Source organism: Pantherophis guttatus, chromosome 6, assembly GCF_059756535.1.
Source record: "Pantherophis guttatus breed Tessera chromosome 6, ASM5975653v1, whole genome shotgun sequence".
Lineage (NCBI taxonomy): Eukaryota > Metazoa > Chordata > Lepidosauria > Squamata > Colubridae > Pantherophis > Pantherophis guttatus.
This window is the reverse complement of record NC_142068.1, coordinates 11687501-11706466: the sequence shown is the minus strand read 5'-3', so window position 1 is coordinate 11706466 and position 18966 is coordinate 11687501. Positions and strand designations below refer to the sequence as shown.

General features: G+C 45.5%; 2 long non-coding RNA genes across 5 annotated transcripts in view; both read left to right on the top strand.

The window, feature by feature from the left end:
• LOC117678153 (uncharacterized) overlaps positions 1-18966 on the top strand; it is a 560714-nt gene that overhangs the window by 404611 nt on the left and 137137 nt on the right. The window lies entirely within an intron of this gene.
• LOC148113042 (uncharacterized) overlaps positions 15075-18966 on the top strand; it is an 88195-nt gene continuing 84303 nt past the window's right edge. The window contains exon 1 of the long non-coding RNA XR_015728568.1: positions 15075-15941. This is a non-coding gene — a long non-coding RNA (uncharacterized LOC148113042). The remainder of the gene's footprint in view (positions 15942-18966) is intronic.

The window sequence follows — 18966 nt, the reverse complement described above, 5'->3', positions numbered from 1 at the left end:
TCTTACCTTTTATTTGGTCCCACCCCCAATCTATTGCTGCCTCCTGAGTCCCAGCTGATCGGCTAGAAGGAAAAAACCTGTTTAAACTCTTGCCGTGGGGCTTCAAAGGGCCGCCCTACAGCTGATCAGTGTTAAAAGGCAGTGTGGTGGTAGCCCGATGCCTCCAAAAACTAATGAGTAGACCGGTGCCTGCAAAAATAAATGGGTAGACCAGTGCCTCCAAAAACAAATGAGTAGACCAGTGCCTCCAAAAATAAAGGAGTAGACTGGTGCCTGCAAAAATAAATGGGTAGACCAGTGCCTCCAAAAACAAATGAGTAGACCGGTGCCTGCAAAAATAAATGGGTAGACTAGTGCTTCCAAAAACAAATGGGTAGACCAGTGCCTCCAGAAACAAATGGGTAGACCAGTGCCTCCAGAAACAAATGGGTAGACCAGTGCCTCCAAAAACAAATGGGTAGACCAGTGCCTCCAGAAACAAATGGGTAGACCAGTGCCTCCAGAAACAAATGGGTAGACCAGTGCCTCCAAAAACAAATGAGTAGACCGGTGCCTGCAAAAATAAATGGGTAGAGCAGTGCTTCCAAAAACAAATGAGTAGACCAGTGCCTTCAAAAACAAATGAGTAGACCGGTACAGCTCTGCAAGCAGTTAAAAGCCTGGTAGACCAGTACCTCTGTTAAATCCTAAAGACTTGTCACATGACCATCAAGCCATGCCCACAAAATAAGCCACGCCCACAGAACTGATAGTAAAAAATTTTAGAACCCACCCCTGGCGCACAGGGTGAACCGGTAGTAAGAATATCTGAAACCCACTGCTGGAATGGTCACTAAATGAATGACTGTAAGTTGAAGCACTATCTGTGTTTACCCACCCAGAGAAGAGTTCATGCATTAGATTTATATCGATCGGACACGCTGGATATCCCAAAAGTTGTTGTGCTTTGATGGAGGCTGAATAATGGGTATAAGAATGGGTATAAGAATAAGATGTCTTCCCTTTTTCGGCCTTTTGAATTGATTCTTTCTCAACATCACAATACTATTATTCCCTGTGCTCTGGGTTTCATCTGTTGTTTAATTAACAACAAACAACAACACATGCATTCCTCTTTTTTAAAAAAGATGTGACGTGGATATCTGTTTTTATTTTTCTTTCTTGCTTTTGTATATATCGTTCTGTATTTTGTAGTAGTAAGTTGTAAGTAAAAAGGATCGAAAAAGTATTTTTTTTCGATACTTAAAACCGTGCAATTTTCTTTAAAAAAGAAAAAAAAAGGAAAAATACATCACAAATTGGTATCCTCAAGCAGTTCTTTTGCTCTGATAAAACTTGTAAGCAAGCCAGAAAGGTTGAGCCTATTTTCCATATGCCTTTTTATTCTTTTGTTATTCCCTGTCATATTTTAGATTTCCCTTTTGTGCTATGTAGGACATAATTATACTAGAAAGTCCTGTTGGACTGTACTTTTCAGAAAATATACATAAATAGTCAAACTTTCTTTGTTGCCAGAGAGTAATCCCATTTAACAATGGAATTTAGTACCGAAGCAAAATGCATTTTTTGAGTAAATACTCTAAACAGTACAATAGCAGGAATTTTATACAGAGACTTACAAAGGCCTTACTGTAAAGAACCAGTTTTTGTTATTAGAACAACAAAAAAAATATTTTGGATTTAAAGGAATTTGCAGCTCTCCTTGTCCTGCAGACCAACAGTTGGTCATAATTTTGTGTTCCGTTGTCACTATATTGTTCAGGAGTTAGAGGTTGCTATAGTCTCATTTCATTTCGTTTTGTTTCATTTCATTTCACTGACTTCTGCAGGACTTTCTTGTTCCTATGTTACAGCGAGAGATAATTGAAACTTCAAAAACATCATCTTGTTTTGTTATCTGTTTAAATCAAGAAAGGATTTTGGTGGTTGTTTTTTTTAAACCTGTTAAACCTTTAAACAATTCGCAAATTCCCCTTCTTGTTCCTTCCTTTCAGTGGATCTTTTGAAAAATATGTCCCTTACAGTTCGTGACCGTTAAGGTTTAAGGTTTAAGGTTGTGCTATAACTGGCTGAATTATTACCCACCGTGCTTCCCCCGCTTTTAGCATGTGATGGCACGGTGGGCCCGGCTGGCCCCCTTTTTTGCTCTCCCCAGGCTCCAGAGGCTTTCTAGGAGTCTGGGAAGGGCGAAAACGGCCTTCCTCACCGCCCCGGAGGCGCTCCGGAGGCTAGAAACAGCCTGTTTCCCAACTTCTGGTGGGCCTGGAACAGTGGTGGGTTCCTCCCGGTTCGGTCCGGTTCGGCCAAGCCGGTAGCGGTGACGATATGACGTCACCGAACCAGTTCTCCCCCCGCCGCCCTCCCACGTTATTCTTACCTTTTATTTGGTCCCACCCCCAATCTATTGCTGCCTCCTGAGTCCCAGCTGATGACTAGAAGGAAAAAAACTGTTTAAACTCTTGCCGCGGGGCTTCAAAGGGCTGCCCTACAGCTGATCAGTGTTAAAAGCAAACAAATGAGTCGGGTCGTAAGTGCGAGGACCTTCCAGAAATGACTCTGACCAGCTAGCCATGCCCACCTAGTCACATGACCTCCAAGCCACGCCCACAAAATAAGCCACGCCCACAGAACTGGTAGAAAAAAAAATTAGAACCCACCCCTGGCCTGGAAGGCCCGAAAATCAGTTGGCTGGCACGCGTATGCGCGCTGGAGCTGAGCTAGGGCAACGCTTGCATGCCCACAGATACGGCTCACGTGCCATAGGTTCGCCATCACGGGGATAGGAAGTTGTAAAGAAGTTGTCTATCGAGATTCTCAGGCATCCAGAGGTCATGGTTGTCCCAAAGGTGCTTTTTTTCAAGAGGCAACTAGACTTTCTTGGTTTTTTCCTTTGGAAGACATTGTGCTTCTCATCCAAGCAGCCTTTTCAGAATGTGGGGATATGCAAAATTTGGAATTTAGTCATTTGTTTTGTCATGCTTATGGAGTGTATATTGGAGGTGGAGACCCTTTGAGAGCTGTATGCCACGAAATTTCATTTTTAATGTATGACGATTAGTGTACGTTCAAAGTGACAACGAAGTTTTTCTAAGTCTAAGTCATGACCCGGATGCCTGAGAATGTCCATAGACATTTAGCGATGCATTTTGAGATGAATGCCGTTCGAATGATGCGGGGGTATGAACCAGGGGTGAAATCCAGCAGGTTCTGGAGAACCAGAGGCGGAAATTTTGAGCAGTTCGGAGAACTGGAAAATACCACCTCTGGCTGGCCCCAGAGTGGGGTGGGAATGGGGATTTTGCAATATCCTTCCCCCAGGAGTGAATGGGGATTTTGCAATATCCTTCCCCTACAGCAGGATGGGAATGGAGATTTTGCGGTATCCTTCTCCTGCCACGCCCACCAAGCCACACCCACAAACCCACACACACAGAACCAGTAGTAAAAAAAATTTGGATTTCACCACTGGTATGAATGGATTTCCAGAAAAATTGCAACCTCTAGAAACCATTTGCGCTTCGGTTTGCGATGCAGACAACAGACTCATCCCCAACAGCGTGTGCCTGTGTTCAGCAGGGAAGAGACACAGGGCAGAAAACATCCTGCAGAAAGCACAGCTCCAACTTCTGAATGGAAGAGTAAGACAGATGAATTTTACCATTGAGGTTCTGAAAGAGAGAATGGAACCCAAACAGAGCGGAAGAAGCTTCTTGGGGGAGAAGTGAAACGTCTTCAAAGAAAAACAAGGAAGTCCAGTTGCCTATTGTAAAAGAAGTTGATATAGAGAGAATTCTACATCCCCTTCTTTAATCTCCTAGGGATGTGGGGATTTCTCTCAGGGTATTTTTTGACACTATAGCAACTTGTGACAAGGACTTCTGTAACAAATAATTAGAGCTATTTTCTCCCCTTTTTCAGATGTCCGGATAAGGCTTGCAAACTTCCTCCCTTTTTTTTTGAACCAGAAATTGCGCCTGGGACAAATATAATTCTGTTCCGTCATCTTTGGGTTGTATGAAGGTACTTTTTGATCACATTTCATTCCCTGAATGGCTTCTCCAGACGGTAATAAAGGACAAGCTATTTCAGTGGTTTCTACGTTGGTTAATGTCTGGAGAAAAGCAGAAAGGAGATTTACTTTATGACTACCAAGTGGTGTATGACTATACCACTTTCCTTGTGGTTTAGAATAGGCATAGAGAGCAGGGCTCTTAAGGAAAGCTCAAAATAATAATTCACACAGTAAAAGTTAAAATTAGGCATGGAGACATGTGATTGACCCCCTTAAGTGCGCATCAGGAAGAAAATAGTAGAAATGCTCCATTATTACATTAATGTCTCGAAGCTTGTCACTATACAAATGTACAGTAGATGCTGAAATAGAAATGGACAGAGTTTTGATTTTGGAAGCTACTTTTTGATTTAGATTAGCTTTAGGTGTGCCCTGGTTAAGAACAGAAGCAGGATGACGAACAAATGTACTGGGAGGACGGGGAGAAGGAGTCTGGCATTAAATCACAAATCTATATTGTAGCAAAATTCTCATCGTCAGAATCTTTAACTGGGTGAAACAGTGCATCACAGGGCAACAATTTTTGAACCTCAAGGTACCTCAAACAGTCTAATTTGCAGAATATGTCCAATATTCTGGACACGGCAGTCCACCCATTACTCCAGTGAAGTAATGGCTTGGTGGGCGTGGCAGGGGAAGGATATTGCAAAATCTCCATTCCTACCCCACTCTGGAGCCAGCCAGAGGTGGTATTTGCCAGTTCTCCGAACTACTCAAAATTTCCACTACAGGTTCTCCAGAACCTGTTAGAACCTGCTGGATTTCACCCCTGGTCTTAAGACAAGCTGTTCCACTGGTTAATTGTCCTCACTGTTTGGAAGTTTCTCCTTAATTCCAGGTTGCTCCTCTCCTTGACTAGTTTCCATCCATTGTTTCTTATCCTGCCCTCTGGTGCTTTGAAAAATAAGTTGACTCCCTCTTCTTTGTGGCAGCCCCTTAAATACTGGAAGACTTCTATCATGTCTGCCCTAGTCCTTCTTTTCTCTAGATTGGCCATACCCTTACATAATTTTATGTTACTTCATATCCAACATCTTACAGTCCTTTTGGATTCCCACACCTTTATAATAATAGTCATCTTTTTTATTATTGAAAAGTTTTACAAAAAATTTTCTTCCCCCCCACATTCCCCCCGCCCTTACCCTCCCCTCATCCCACCCTACCCCCCAGACTTCCCAGAGCAAAATACAAGGTATTTCATTTAGCAATCATAAAATAGATTAAGCTACTTATCCTCAGACTACTAACTCCCCCCCCCGAAACCTTAACTCCACTATAGATAATTAAATACTTCTAATACTTAACATTCAATCATAAGCTATATGATATTTTCTTGTCTGATACTTATTTTGAATATAGTCAATCCATCTTCTCCATTCCGATACATATCTTTCTTGTGTATAGTCCTTCAAGTACGCTGAGATTTTCGCCATTTCTGCTAGGTTCGTTACTTTCAGTAATAGTCACCTTTTTGTTGCAAGAGCCAGTATGGTATAGTGGTTAAAGCATCAGATTAGGAACCATGAGACATTATGGGCCAGGCACTTTCTCTCAGCCCTAGAAAGGTAGCAATGAACAAAGCACTTCTGAAAAACCTTGCCGAGAAAAATGCACACACTTGTTCAGTCTCCAATAATAATTGGACCCAATTCAATAGAGGGGAAAAAACACTGAAGGGGACAAGAATTTTAAAACAATTCAAGCAGTTTTTCTCAGCCTTGGTCACTTTAAGGCCTTTGGACTTCAACTCCCAGAATTCCCCATCCAGCGTAGCTGGGGAATTCTGGGAGTTGAAGTCCACAATTCTGGGAATTGAAGTCCACAGGTCTTAAAGTGGTGAGAAACATTGTGTTAAAGGATTCTCATTGTCAAAGCAAGCCCTACAACCGCCTTGTAAGGAAGGCTCTTCCCGTTATTATCCCAGATTGTAGGCATATAGAGCTAAGCCTTAGTAGAGGCACGAGTGCTTTTTGTGGGAAGAGATTAAACATTCCAAAACTGGCTTGGAGTAGCCACTTTACATAGTAAAGTCTACATTTGTCCAAGAGGCTCCTTACTAATGCTTCTTGTTTTTACTCTGGCATTCTACTAATCCGAGTGTGGCATAAATAGCTCTGTATGGGGGAGACTTCTGATTTCAAGATGCTATTAAGATGGGACAGAACAGAAGGCATTTGAGAAAGCAATTATGGCTTTGTCCCAGAGGGGATTTTTTCACAAAGCAACTGAACTTTTTAAGGTTTTTTTTTCTTTGCAAACGTTTCCCTCGTGATCCACGAAGCTTCTTCTGGCCAGAACTGAAGAAGCTTCCTGGATGAGTAGCAAAACGTTGTTTTTTTTTTTTAAAGAATGAGAAAGTCCACTTGTCTTTTGGAAAAAGCACCATCTTTTGGGGGTGGGGAGGAAAGACTTTTTGGGACAACCATGACCTGCATGATTGAGAATCTCTATAGATTATGGGTTCATTTGTTTGTTTGTTGGGAGACCAGGCTCGTGCAAAGCACCATAAGCTTTAATAGGTAGAAGCTCAGGTTTGTGCCATTACAAAAAAAATTTCAAAAATGATCAGAGTTTCGAGTTTTAAGTTGTTCCTGCGGGAAAATTCGCCTTTCCCACGTTCTGGCTCCGAACCCGAGTTCTTGGGGAAGTAGTAACGTTTCTAGAGGAGACGTTGTCCCGAGAAGGAAAGCAAATTTTTTGGGGGGACGCAGGGAGGACGATTTGCAAACTGGAGGAGAAAGGTTCTTTTTTTTTTAATTAATTAATTAATTAATTAATTAATTAATTAATTTTATTTTATTTTTTAATTTGATTTATATGCTGCCCTTCTCCGGAGACTCAGGACGGCTTACAGTGCGTTAAGCAATAGCCTTCATCCTTTTGTATATTTTATACAAAGTCAGCTTATTGCCCCCACAAACTGGGTCCTCATTTCACCTACCTTAGAAAGGATGGAAGACTGAGTCAACCTTGAGCCTTGGAGAGATTCGAACCTGCAGAAATTGCAGGCAGCTGTGTTAATTACAGGGTGCATTAAACCACTGTACTACCAAGGCTCTTCTTGCCTAGATACCGCTTCACAACACGGGATCCCCGCAGAGGAGGTTTCCAGCGGATTGGAGCCTTGGGCTTGATCCTCCTGGCTGGAATCCCCGTCCTAGCTCCTACTCCCCCCCCTTCCCCCACTGCCCCATTCGATCCGCCCGGGCGAAATGCGTCCCCTGGCTTGCCACCCGCGTCCCTGCGCTCCCCTGTGTGAGCAATGCGAGTGTCATCTAGGTGGCTCAGCGGCTCAGTCGATCAGAAAGATCGGTGGTTCGAATCCCTGAGCAGGGGGGTTGGACTAGATGACCTCCAAGGGCCCTTCCAATTCTGTTACGGTTATTATTATATTACTGGAACGAGATCCCACGGGTGCCTGCTTAAAAAGAACCCGCTTTTTTTTTTTTTAATTTGATTTATATGCTGCCCTTCTCCGGAGACTCAGGGCGGCTTACAATGTGCTCAGCAATAGCCTTCATCCTTTTGTATATTTATACAAAGTCAGCTTATTGCCCCCACAAACTGGGTCCTCAATTTACCTACCTTAGAAAGGATGGAAGGCTGAGTCAACCTTGAGCCTTGGCGAGATTCGAACCTGCAGTAATTGCAGGCATCTGGTCTTAATAACCAGCTTAATAACAGGGTGCCTTAGACCACTGTTCTACCAAGGCTCTGGAAGGATGGCAGATTTTTTTTTTCAAGAGGCTCCAATCCGTCTCCCCACCCCTTGGTACTTTTGACTTGCTAAATTCTCGGCCGGTGTGTGGAAGCGCACCTGGCAGACATAAGGACGCGCCGAAGCCCCTTCCCGAGACGGGAAAGACGGGGAGGGCAGATGGGGGAAGTTCGGTGTCTCCTCTGAAGACACGGATGCGCTTTGTTAAGGGCAGGCTGTAAGGCCCAGCATCTCAGTCGGGCAGGAATGTCGTGGGGGGGGGGGGCAACCGACGGGCACTGGAGGCAGGGGGCTTCTTCGTCCCCTGATAAGGGGGCCTTTCTCCTCCGGGAGCGGCTATCTCAACCAGCCCGCCCACCTACCCTCCCAAGCAACATTTGGGCAGCTTTAAGCTTGAACTTTGCTCTTCCCGCGGCTGCGAAACGGGAACGGGGGTTAAGCGTGAGAAAAGTCCGTTGGCCGGAATTCACAAGGGCTCTTGACGAAACGTTTCCATTGGGATTTCTGAATGGAGCGGCGGATTGAGATGGCCCGCTACGGGAGGGGGGTAGAGGAGGGGGCTACCGAAGAAAAGCAATTCGGAAAATAAGTGGGGAGGGGCAATCACACTTGGCCAATAAAGAATTCTATCTATCTGTCTGTCTGTCTGTTTGTCTGTCTGTCTAACTGTCTGTCTGTCTGTCTGTCTTATCTATCATCTATCATCTATCTTATCTGTCTATCTATATCATCTATCTCTCTATATATATCATCTATCTATCTATCTATCATCTATCTATCTATCATCTATCTAGCTATCTAGCTATCATCTATCTAGCTATCTATCATCTGTTATCTAGCTATCTAGCTATCTATTTATCTATCTATCAATTATCATCTATCTATCTTATCTGTCTGTCTATCTATCTATCTATCTATCTATCTATCTATCTATCTATCTCATCTATCTATCTTTTTTAAAAAAATGATTTATATGCCACCCTTCTCCAGAGACTCAGGGCGGCTTACAATGCGTTAAGCAATAGCCTTCATACTTTTGTATATTTATACAAAGTCAGCTTATTTCCCCCACAAACTGGGTCCTCAATTTACCTACCTTAGAAAGGATGGAAGGCTGAGTCAACCTTGAGCCTGGCGAGATTCGAACTTACAGTAATTGCAGACAGCTGGTGTTAATCACAATGCTTTTTTTTAGTCTGTTGAGCCACCATAGCTTATCTTACCTATCTATCATCTATCTATATCATCTATCTATCTATCATCTATCATCTATCTATCTATCATCTATCTATCCATCTATCCATCTATCATCTATCTATCTATCTATCTATCTATCTATCTATCTATCTATCTATCATCTGTTATCAATGTGTCTATCTATCTATTTATCTATCTATCATCTATCTTATCTATCTGCCTATCTATATCATGTATCTATCTATCTATCTTACCTATCTATTATCTATCTATCTATATCATCTATCTATCTATCTATCTATCTATCTATCTATCTATCTATCTATCTATCTATCTATCTATCATCTGTCTATCTATCTCATCTCAACTATCTATATCATCAGTATCTATCTGTATCATCTGTCTGTCTATCTGTCTCTTCAAACCGCGGGTTTCAATAACCGTGTATCACATCGAGGGTCGTCGACCCAACGAATACACTGCCACGCCTTTGGAGCGCTTTAGAGAGTCGGAGGGGTCTGGCGGCTTCACTTCTGGGGAAATTATTTCTCGCGCGTTTCTGGGAGTTCAGAACTGACCTTTGCTGGCTTGGGAATTAAGCTGGTCCAGACCTATTGGCCAAAGGACGTTATTTGGTCTATAATTGCCTGCATAATTTAACCCACTGAAGGAAATGCCCTTGCAGGATCCGTGGGTTGGCGGAGCAAACTCCTTCTCCAGCGACCCCTGTTCAGAAAAAGAGCTGGGTGAAAAGTGGAGCGAAGGGAAGTGCTCGGGCTTAACATATTCGGGGACAGCGCTTCCTTGCTCCAGTCCAGGACGTGGAAAACTCCCGTCCTAACTTCCTGATCCTCTGTGGCGGGACTGACTCCCCCAACCCAACCCACCACTGCAGGATCTGGCGTGACTCCGGATTCCTCCTTCCACCACCCGCAGCCTGTGCCAAAGGCAAGACTTCGAAGCCAACCTAACTGCCAGGGCAACGCCTCAAATATAACCCTTGAACAAATTTCTCCCCACGGGTGTTTAGGTTTCGGAGGGGGTGGGTGGGTTTACGCGTCTACCAAGAGCGACGGCGCCGATTTAACAGTATTGGAGGCAGATTTTTTTTTTTCTTCTATCACCACCGCGTCGGCGGGGAGATTCTAAGAACGGATTCCTTAAAGCGGCTCCCGGGGGCCTCGTGCCATCTTTTTTTGTCTCTGTTTCACTGAGTGGCCCGAAATCAAGAATCCACGCAACCAGCCTTTAGAAGAAGCTAGTGGCCCAAATGGGAGGGGAGGGGGAGACCCCATTAAAACCAGGCCGCTTGTATGGAAGGAGAATGGAATAGTCGCCACCTGGCCTCAGGACATCACACTTTCGCCGTTTTCTCTTTCCTCCCCCTCAAATGCTATACACTTCAATATATAGTGTACTTAAAAGAGATCCCCTCCTCTCTCCACCTCTCTCTCTCTCTCTCTCTCCCTCTCTCTCTCTCTCTATCTCTATCTATAACTTAAAAGAGTAACGTAAATGCTTTATAGTGCACTTAAGAGATCCCCCCCACCCATATCTATCTATCTATCTATCTATCTATCTATCTATCTATCTATCTATCTATCTGTCTATCTCACTTAAAAGGGTAACGTAAATACTGTATACTTAAATATATAGTGCACTTAAAAGAGATCCCCCACCTCTCTCTCGCCCTCTCCCTCTCCCTATATATATAATTTAAAAGGGTAACGTAAATGCTTAATATATAGTGCACTTAAGAGATCCCCCCACCCATATCTCTCTCTCTCTCTCTCTATCTATCTATTATCTATTATCTATCTATCTATCTCACTTAAAAGGGTAACGTAAATACTGTATACTTAAATATATAGTGTACTTAAAAGAGATCCCCTACCCATATATATATCTTCATCTCTCTATATCTGTCGCTCTCTATCTATCATCTATCTATCTATCTATCTATCTATCTATCTATCTATCTCACTTAAAAGGGTAACATAAATGCTGTAATTTACGTCACCCTTAATCTGTACTTAAATACATAGTGCACTTAAAGGGGTAACGTTTCTTGTGCATTTTCCCTCTTCCTAACCCTGCCTTAGACCTGAACTTGGCAGCTCGCCCTGTTCATTTTAAAGGGCTGTGGAAAAAGACTGCCTTTGTATCCCGAGGCCTAAAACAGGCTGTGGATCGAACTCCAAGCAATCATCTGAGAGCAGACAAGCCACCTTACCCCATCTCTGCCCCCCCCACCCCCCCATCACCACCCCGCGAGCTTCCCCCGTGAGCTTCTGTCCTTGTGCTCTCTCTCCCGGCATCCCACTGATTCTTCTGAAGTAGCCACGGGAAAGGCTGGGGCCAAACGAACCTAGTATTGGGCGGGTAGGGTGGGGGAATCTCTGGGCCGGTCCCGCAGAACCTGGCTTTGGCCCGCTTCGAAGTTTGGTCTAATGATTAAGAAACCGGGTTAGAAACCGGAAGACCATGAGTTCTAATCCCGCGTTTAGGCATGAAAGCCAGCTGGGTGACTTTTAGGCCAACCACCGGGAGACGGTGAGTTCTAGTCCCGCTTTAGGCACGAAAGCTGGGTAACTTCGGTCCAGTCATTCTCAGTCCAAGCCACCTCACCTCAGTCCAAGCCACCTCACTGGGGAGAAAATAGAAGGAGGAATTTGTTGATACCTAGGATGCTGGCAGCAACCAGTATCAACCATTAGTACCAGTCAAATGGTATTTATGACACATCTTTAAATGTTCAGAATAAAATAGAATAGAATATATTTTTTTTATTGGCCAAGTGTGATTGGACACACAAGGAATTTGTCTTGGCGCATACGCTCTCAGTGTACATAAAAAGAAAAGATACGTTCGTCAAGAATCATAAGGTACAACACTTAATGATAGTCATAGCGTACAAATAAGCAATCAGGAAACAATATCAATATAAATCCTAAGGATACCAGCAACAAAGTTACAGTCATAAGTGGAAGGAGATGGGTGGTGGGAACGATGAGAAGATTAATAGTAGCGCAGACTTAGTGAATAGTTTGACAGTGTTGAGGGAATTATTTGTTTAGCAGAGTGATGGCATTTGGGAAAAAACTGTCCTTGTGTCTAGTTGTTCTGGTGTGCAGTGCTCTATAGCGTCGTTTTGAGGGTAGGACTTGAAACTGAAATGTTCAGTTGACTGAGTTTCATGTTTAATGCATAAAAGTTGTTGTTGTTGTTGTTATTATTATTATTATTATTATTATTATTATTATTATTATTATTATCTGCTCGCATAATCCGCCGATACATCACGCAGTCCTAAACGCTTGGGAAGTGTTCGACTAGTGATTTGTGATACGAAATCCAGCATGGTTATCTCGTTTGCTGTGTATACTGTCATTTTGGGTAGATGATGATGATGATGATGATGATGATGATGATGATGATGATGATAGTTAGTTTAGTTATAGTTTATTGGATTTATATACAGCCCTACTCCCGAAGGACTCAGGGCGGTGAACAGCCACAAAGTAAAATACATATATACAAAATTTAAAAGCTGAATAAAACTGAATTAAACAGTTTGGCCCCAGACAGAATTAAAACTCCCCAATGATGATGATGATGATGGTGATAATAATACCTTAACAGGTCCTAGGTCCTTGGTTAGGACTCGAGCTGCTGAGCTATTAACCAGCCTCAAAGGCTGCGAATCTCACTAAAGATTAAATAATAATAATAATAATAATAATAATAATAATAATAATAATAATAATAATAATAATAGTAATAATAGTAATAATAGTAATAATAGTAATAATAGTAATAATAAAAATAAAAATAAAGGCGGGATATAAACCTTCTTTCCTTTAAAAGTCTAAACTCGGTCGGTGAGTTTGGAAAGCAAGGAAGGGGAGAACATTCGCTGGAGTGGGGTAGATCGGGTGGGACGAACGAAAGCTGGTCCAAGTGGGACATCCCTGCCTCCTTCCCAAACGGCGGGCTGGGGGCTAGGCCGCCCTTAGGACTGGGCGACAGAGGTTGCGAGAGGAGAGTAGGGACGGCCGGCTTTCCTTCCTGGAGGCGGGGGTGGGGGGGGGGAGAGACAAATCCGGCGGCTAGCAGAGCAGCAGCCCCGCGGCGAGTTTTTGTCTTGAGCTCTCCTCCGCTTGGGGCAAGGGCGCCTCCCACCCGGAGCTGAGGTCCTTGGTAAACTGGGCTGCCTAAAAGGTCGGAGTAGGTAAGGGGAGCGAAAGGCTGGCTCTGCTTCATCCTGGACGAAGCGTCTTTTCCAGGAGTGGGCAAAAGGGTTTCCCTGCCGCCCCGTCGAAAATTAAACCTTTTCCTGACTGAGTGAGCGCTCCTGATGGATTCAGGATGGAGCACAAGTCTCCCTCTCTCTTCTTTCTCCTGTTTCCTGTCTTCTCTCTTTTCCCTTTTGTCTCTTCTTCTCTCTTCTCCTCTCTTTTCGCTCTTCTCTCTTTTCTCTTCTTCTCTCTTCTCTTCTCCTCTTTTCTCTTTTTTCACTCTTCTCTCTTCTCTTCTCCTCTCTTCTCTCTTCTCTTCTCCTCTTTTCTCTTTTCTTCTCTTTTCTTCTCTCTTCTTCCTCTCTTTTCGCTCTTCTCTCTTTTCTCTTCTTCTCTCTTCTCCTCTCTCTTCTCCTCTCTCGTCCTCTCCTCTTTTCTCTTTTTCCTTCTCTCTCTTTTTGCTCTTCTCTCTTCTCTTCTCCTCTCTCCTCTCTTCTTTTCTCCTCTTTTCTCTCTTCTCTTCTCTTTTCTTCTCTTCTCTTCTTTCGTCTCTTCTCCCCTCCTCTTTTCTCTCTTCTCTCGTCTTCCCTCTTTTTCCTCTTCTCTCTCCTCTCTCCTCTCTTTTCTCCTTTCTCTCTCCCTCCCTCCCTCTACCCCTCCCCCCACACACCCCGAAATAACCACAACAGTAAAGCTAGAACCGTGTCACAACCTTGACTTTCGGGAGACTCAAGACGAAAACGAATTCCATCTGCCTTCCATCTCAATGAGCGATGCTGGTCCCAGTTGAAGATTATCCAAGCTTTCCTACTTGAAAGACCGAAACGAAGCAGATCTAATGCCTGTAGAATAATTTCACTAATCCTGCAGTCCACTTCTTCGGATCTCGGTCCCTCCCCAAACTCGGCAGCTGGTTTCCGCACAACGTGCTAAAAACCGCGTCAACGATGATTAACAACCGTTTGCGAGCGACTCGTTGGTCCATAACTCCCATAACTCCGCTTTATACGAATGAGCTCATTCACACGAATCGGTGCCGCAGATAAAAGTGGTTGGTTTGGGCTCGAGTTCGCCGTCGGGTTTGGTTAAATCGCGGCCCGGGCGTTCGAAGGTGGCGCCAGGTAACTTGAAAGGAGGCCCGAGCCAGCTTTAGCCCGACTTTGAGAGGCGAGGGAGTTCGACACGAGACAGTACCGGGTCTAGATTCTAGAAACGTGGAATCTGGGAGCTCAGAAGTCTGGAAGCTTAGGTCACCGGAGAGACAACTTCCCTCGATCTGCTCCTCCGCTGGGCGTGCGGGACGGGGTAGCTGATCTCTGGGTACAGATCTCTGAAGCTTCAAGCAAACTTAAGGGTGGGTTGGGGGGGGGGAAGGAAAGCGCTGGGTGGCGGGGTGGGGGGGTACTAAAACGAACTTTTTTGGAAACCAGCCAGAGAAGTGCAGTTTGGCAGCCTAGAGAACTATCCACGCGGCCAAGCCATGATCTTCTGGAATCTGGCGGGTTCACAAGCCAGAAATGTACACGTGTGTAGCGTTCCCGCTTTTTTTTTTTTTTTTTTTTTTTTTTTGGTAACACAGCGTTTCCAAGGTGGTTTTTTTTTAATTCCCCCCCCCTTCCCTTCCTCTTCTAATTCTTGCAAGGGGCGGGGAGGGAAAGGGATACTAATGGGACGCCCCCCCCCCGCCCCTCAAACTCAAGACATTGAAAGCAGCAGATGCTTGGACCGATTGAGCCTCGAGGTGCAATCCTCCCTCCCTCCCTTTTTTTTTTAAAAAAAAAAAGGGGGGGGATATCTACCGATGATGATGTTATTAGTGGTGGCGGTTGTTTTTTTTTCTTTTTTTCTTTTTGCGGTGCTGTTCCTCCTCCTCTGGGCGGGCGAGGGAAGGGAGGGGGGGGGCGCAACCTAAATCTTTATCAAGCTTCTATTCTGTGGCTTCAACAAACAGAATCCCCATTACTTCAGGGCGCCTTTTGTCGGCCCCATACAAATGAGAACAAAATGGTTATTCAGGAAAACGCTTTTCGATTTTGTATTGTGTGTGGCTTCTCACAAAGCGCACTGTTATTGTATTAAAAAGAACCATCTGTAGCAGAAACAATGGCATTAAATTATCTTTGAATAACCACTGCAAAAAAAAAAAATAATAAAGCTTTTATTCTTTATTCTTATTCTCCTTCATGGAAAAAAAAAAGAGGGGGGGGGAGGAAGAAGAAAAAGGGACAGAGAATTGACTTTTTTGTTGTGGGTCCATTCTTATAACACGCGCGCGCGCGGGCGCGCACACGCAAACACACATACACACAGAAAAACAGCCATTTGGATTTTTTAAGCCATACCATAAACGATTTTCCTCTCTCCCTCTCTCCCTCTCTCTCTCTCTCTCTTTCCCTCTCTCTTTCCCGCTCCCCCCCCCGCATTCTAGGGACTGCAGTTTAATGCTAGGAGTAAGACTTGAAGGGTGTGTAGGCAAAGCAGGAGAACTGGGGGTTAGAACCCCCCGATTTCATTCGTTCGGGCTGAGGGAGGAGGACCAAGCGAAGGGCACGAGCGAAGCTTCCAAGCCGTCTGCCTGGGCGTCCGGGTGGGGCAAAAAAGGGCACCCAAGCCCGGAGAGGCCGAGTGGGACACGAGAGCCCCCCGCGGACTTGGCGATTCTTCGGCCAATCAATCACACGGCTTCCGAGACAGCCGTCCGGACTGGAAAGAATCTGTAAGTAACTTCAGCAACTTTGTCACGAACTCCAGTCGGCTTTTTCTCACCTTCGCCTTGTGGGGGTGGGGGGTGGGGGTGGGGGTAGAAGAGACGGGGGGAGGAGATGTAGAGAAAGGGGAAAAAAGGGGGGAAACCCTGAAATCGGGGGAGGATGTAGAGGGGGGGGGACAGACGGGGATTCTTTGACTGTCTGGACAATTTCCATATTTTGGCTTCCCTGGTTTTTCCTTCCTTTCCCTGTTCCCGTTTTGTGACAGTTTCTTGGAAAGCCGAATTGATGGATTGGCAAATTCATACCCGCCGCCGCGGCATTCATTTCTTCCTGTATCCTCCTTCCCCCTTTCCCCTCTCCGCCCCACCACATCAGGAAGGAAGGAAGGAAAGAAGGAAGAGATAAGATAAGATAAGATAAGATAAGATAAGATAAGATAAGATAAGATAAGATAAGATAAGATAAGATAAGATAAGATAAGAGAGAGGAAAGAGCCTTCAACAAAAAGCGGGAGGTTCAGAGAAGAGCCCGGCAAGAAAGGCAAAACCGGTTTGGCAAAGACACTCAAGCGAAAGGCCAAACCGAGGGAGAAAAGTGAGTGACGGGGTCTCCGCTGCCTGTTCTCTGTGTGAATCCGACTCGGCGCATCCTGAACTTCCGGGAAACAGGTAAAGGAGGAAGATGGAGTGATGGGAGGCGGCGAGGACCGAAAGAGGAGAAAGAGCGGGGGAGAGGCGAGGAGGATGCGGGGTGTGGGGGGGGGGAGGACGGAGAAACAGAGGAAGAGGAAAATCAGGGAGCGCGGATTACCTGGCGAAGGCTTTCAATAAACGGTGCTGGCGTGGTGCCAGACGCCGAGGCTGGCTCTTGCTTACTCGCGCCCCCTGATGGTCAGAGGGCGACCGAGCCCTTCGCCCGCTCGCCCGCTCGCTCGCCTTTCGGAGAGGCCAGCTCTCTTCCCACCGCCCCAATTTGATCCCCTCCCCAAAGAAGCAGGGATTTCTTTCCGTCTCCCTTCGTTGCCGCGGCGGCTTTGACGGCTTTCGCACGGAACAACCGAGGAGCGAAAGAAGGAAAACGTCGCTAATTACAATGGGGGGGCTTAATCTCCCCCAGTTCAGTCCAACCCCCCTCGCCCGCCGCTCGGGTTCTGCGTATCCCCAGCAAAAGGGGTTCCTCGCCAGAGACGGAGTTGCATCTCTTTTGATCCCTTCCTTCCTTCCTTCCTTCCTTCCTTCCTTCCTTCCTTCCTTCCTTCCTTCCCATCTTCCTCCCTCCCTCTCTTCCTTCCTTCCCATCTCCCTTCCTTCCTTTCTTCCTTTCTTCCTTCCTTCCCATCTTCCTCCCTCCCTCCCTCCCTTCCTCCCTTCCTTCCTCCCTTCCTTCCTCTTGTGCTTCTCATCTTTCCTTCCTTCCTTCCTCCCTCTCTTCCTTCCTTCCCATCTCCCTTCCTTCCTTCCTTCCTTCCTTCCCATCTTCCTCCCTCCCTCTCTTCCTTCCTTCCCATCTCCCTTCCTTCCTTCCTTCTTTCCCATCTTCCTCCCTCCCTCTCTTCCTTCCTTCCCATCTCCCTTCCTTCCTTCCTTCTCATCTTCCTCCCTCCCTCTCTTCCTTCCTTTCCATCTCCCTTCCTTCCTTCCTTCCTTCCTTCCTTTCTTCCTCCCTTCCTTCCCATCTTCCTCCCTCCCTCCCTCCCTTCCTTCCTCCCTTCCTTCCTCTTGTCCTTCTCATCTTCTTTCCTTCTTCCTCCCTCCCTCTCTTCCTTCCTTCCCATCTCCCTTCCTTCCCCTTCCCATCTTCCTTCCTTCCCATCTTCTTTCCTTCCTTCCTTTCCCTTCCCATCTTCCTCCCTCCCTCTCTTCCTTCCTTCCCATCTTCCTTCCTTCCTTCCCCTTCCCATCTTCCTTCCTTCTTTCCTTCCCATCTTCCTTCCTTCCTTCCTTCCTCTTGTCCTTCTCATCTTCTTTCCTTCCTCCCTCCCTCCCTCCCCTCTCCCGGATTTCCTGCTTTCTTTCTACGCACCCACCCACCCCAAAAAACTTTAGGTTATTTTACAGGCTGCCGTAGATAAAGGTTAATCTCGGGTTGACTGACGGAGCTGTGATTGACAGGGGAGAAGGTGTGGAAGGCAAGGCGAGCTGTCTTATTTACAGCCCACTGCCGGCTACAGGGTCTTTGTTAGAAATGGGAAGCTAATTTAGCGCTGATCAAAAGCACCACGGAGTTAAAGGGGCTGGTAATGACTGCTAATTTCATTTCAGCCTCATACATCCCCGACCGCTATAATTAAAGACGTGCTATTTAAATACAGGTGAAGAGGCTTTTTAAGAGCGATTTGGGGTTTTATGGGGGGGGGGAGGGAGGGAGAGAAGGAGGTGAGGTTGTTGCCATTTTATTTAGGCTCTGTATCGTGAAGGCTCGAGGGCGGGACTGAATATTTCACGTCCAGGGCCTTCCCTGCGAGGAGTTGCGGTTTAAAATTGGGCCCTGGTTTTCTGCTGGCGCGGCATTGCCTTCCTTGGCTCAAATAAAGAAAAAAGAGTGTAGGCGCCCAATGGAAAATAAATGTTATGTTTAATGTCACGGCGGTCCATAAAATAGGAAACCGGGAGAGCCTCGAATATGGACACATTTCTCTGGATCTGATGACTTTAAATGAGAAACCTAGGCAGACTGGGGGAGGGGGGAGAGGGGCGAGGGCTATTGGTTGGTTAAGAAGGAGAGGAAAAGGGATAAGCTTTTTCTCCCCACCACCCCTCTAAGTACCTCTAAGGAAGATCATTTATTAATTAAATTGCCCCCCTTCCTTCCCTCCCCCCCGCCCCCCATTTCATGCCAGATTTCATGCGAAAGATGTCATTTCTGAACCCGATGTAACCATCTCTTTCTAGGGTGAACTTCAAAGGACATAAAAGCTTCACCCTTTGGTTAGTTGGTTAAAACTGATACCAAAAGAGAGAGGGAGAGAGGGAGAGAGGGAGGTGGGGAGGAGAAGAAAAAGGGAAAGGAGTTAGCCTTTAATCTCTTTTT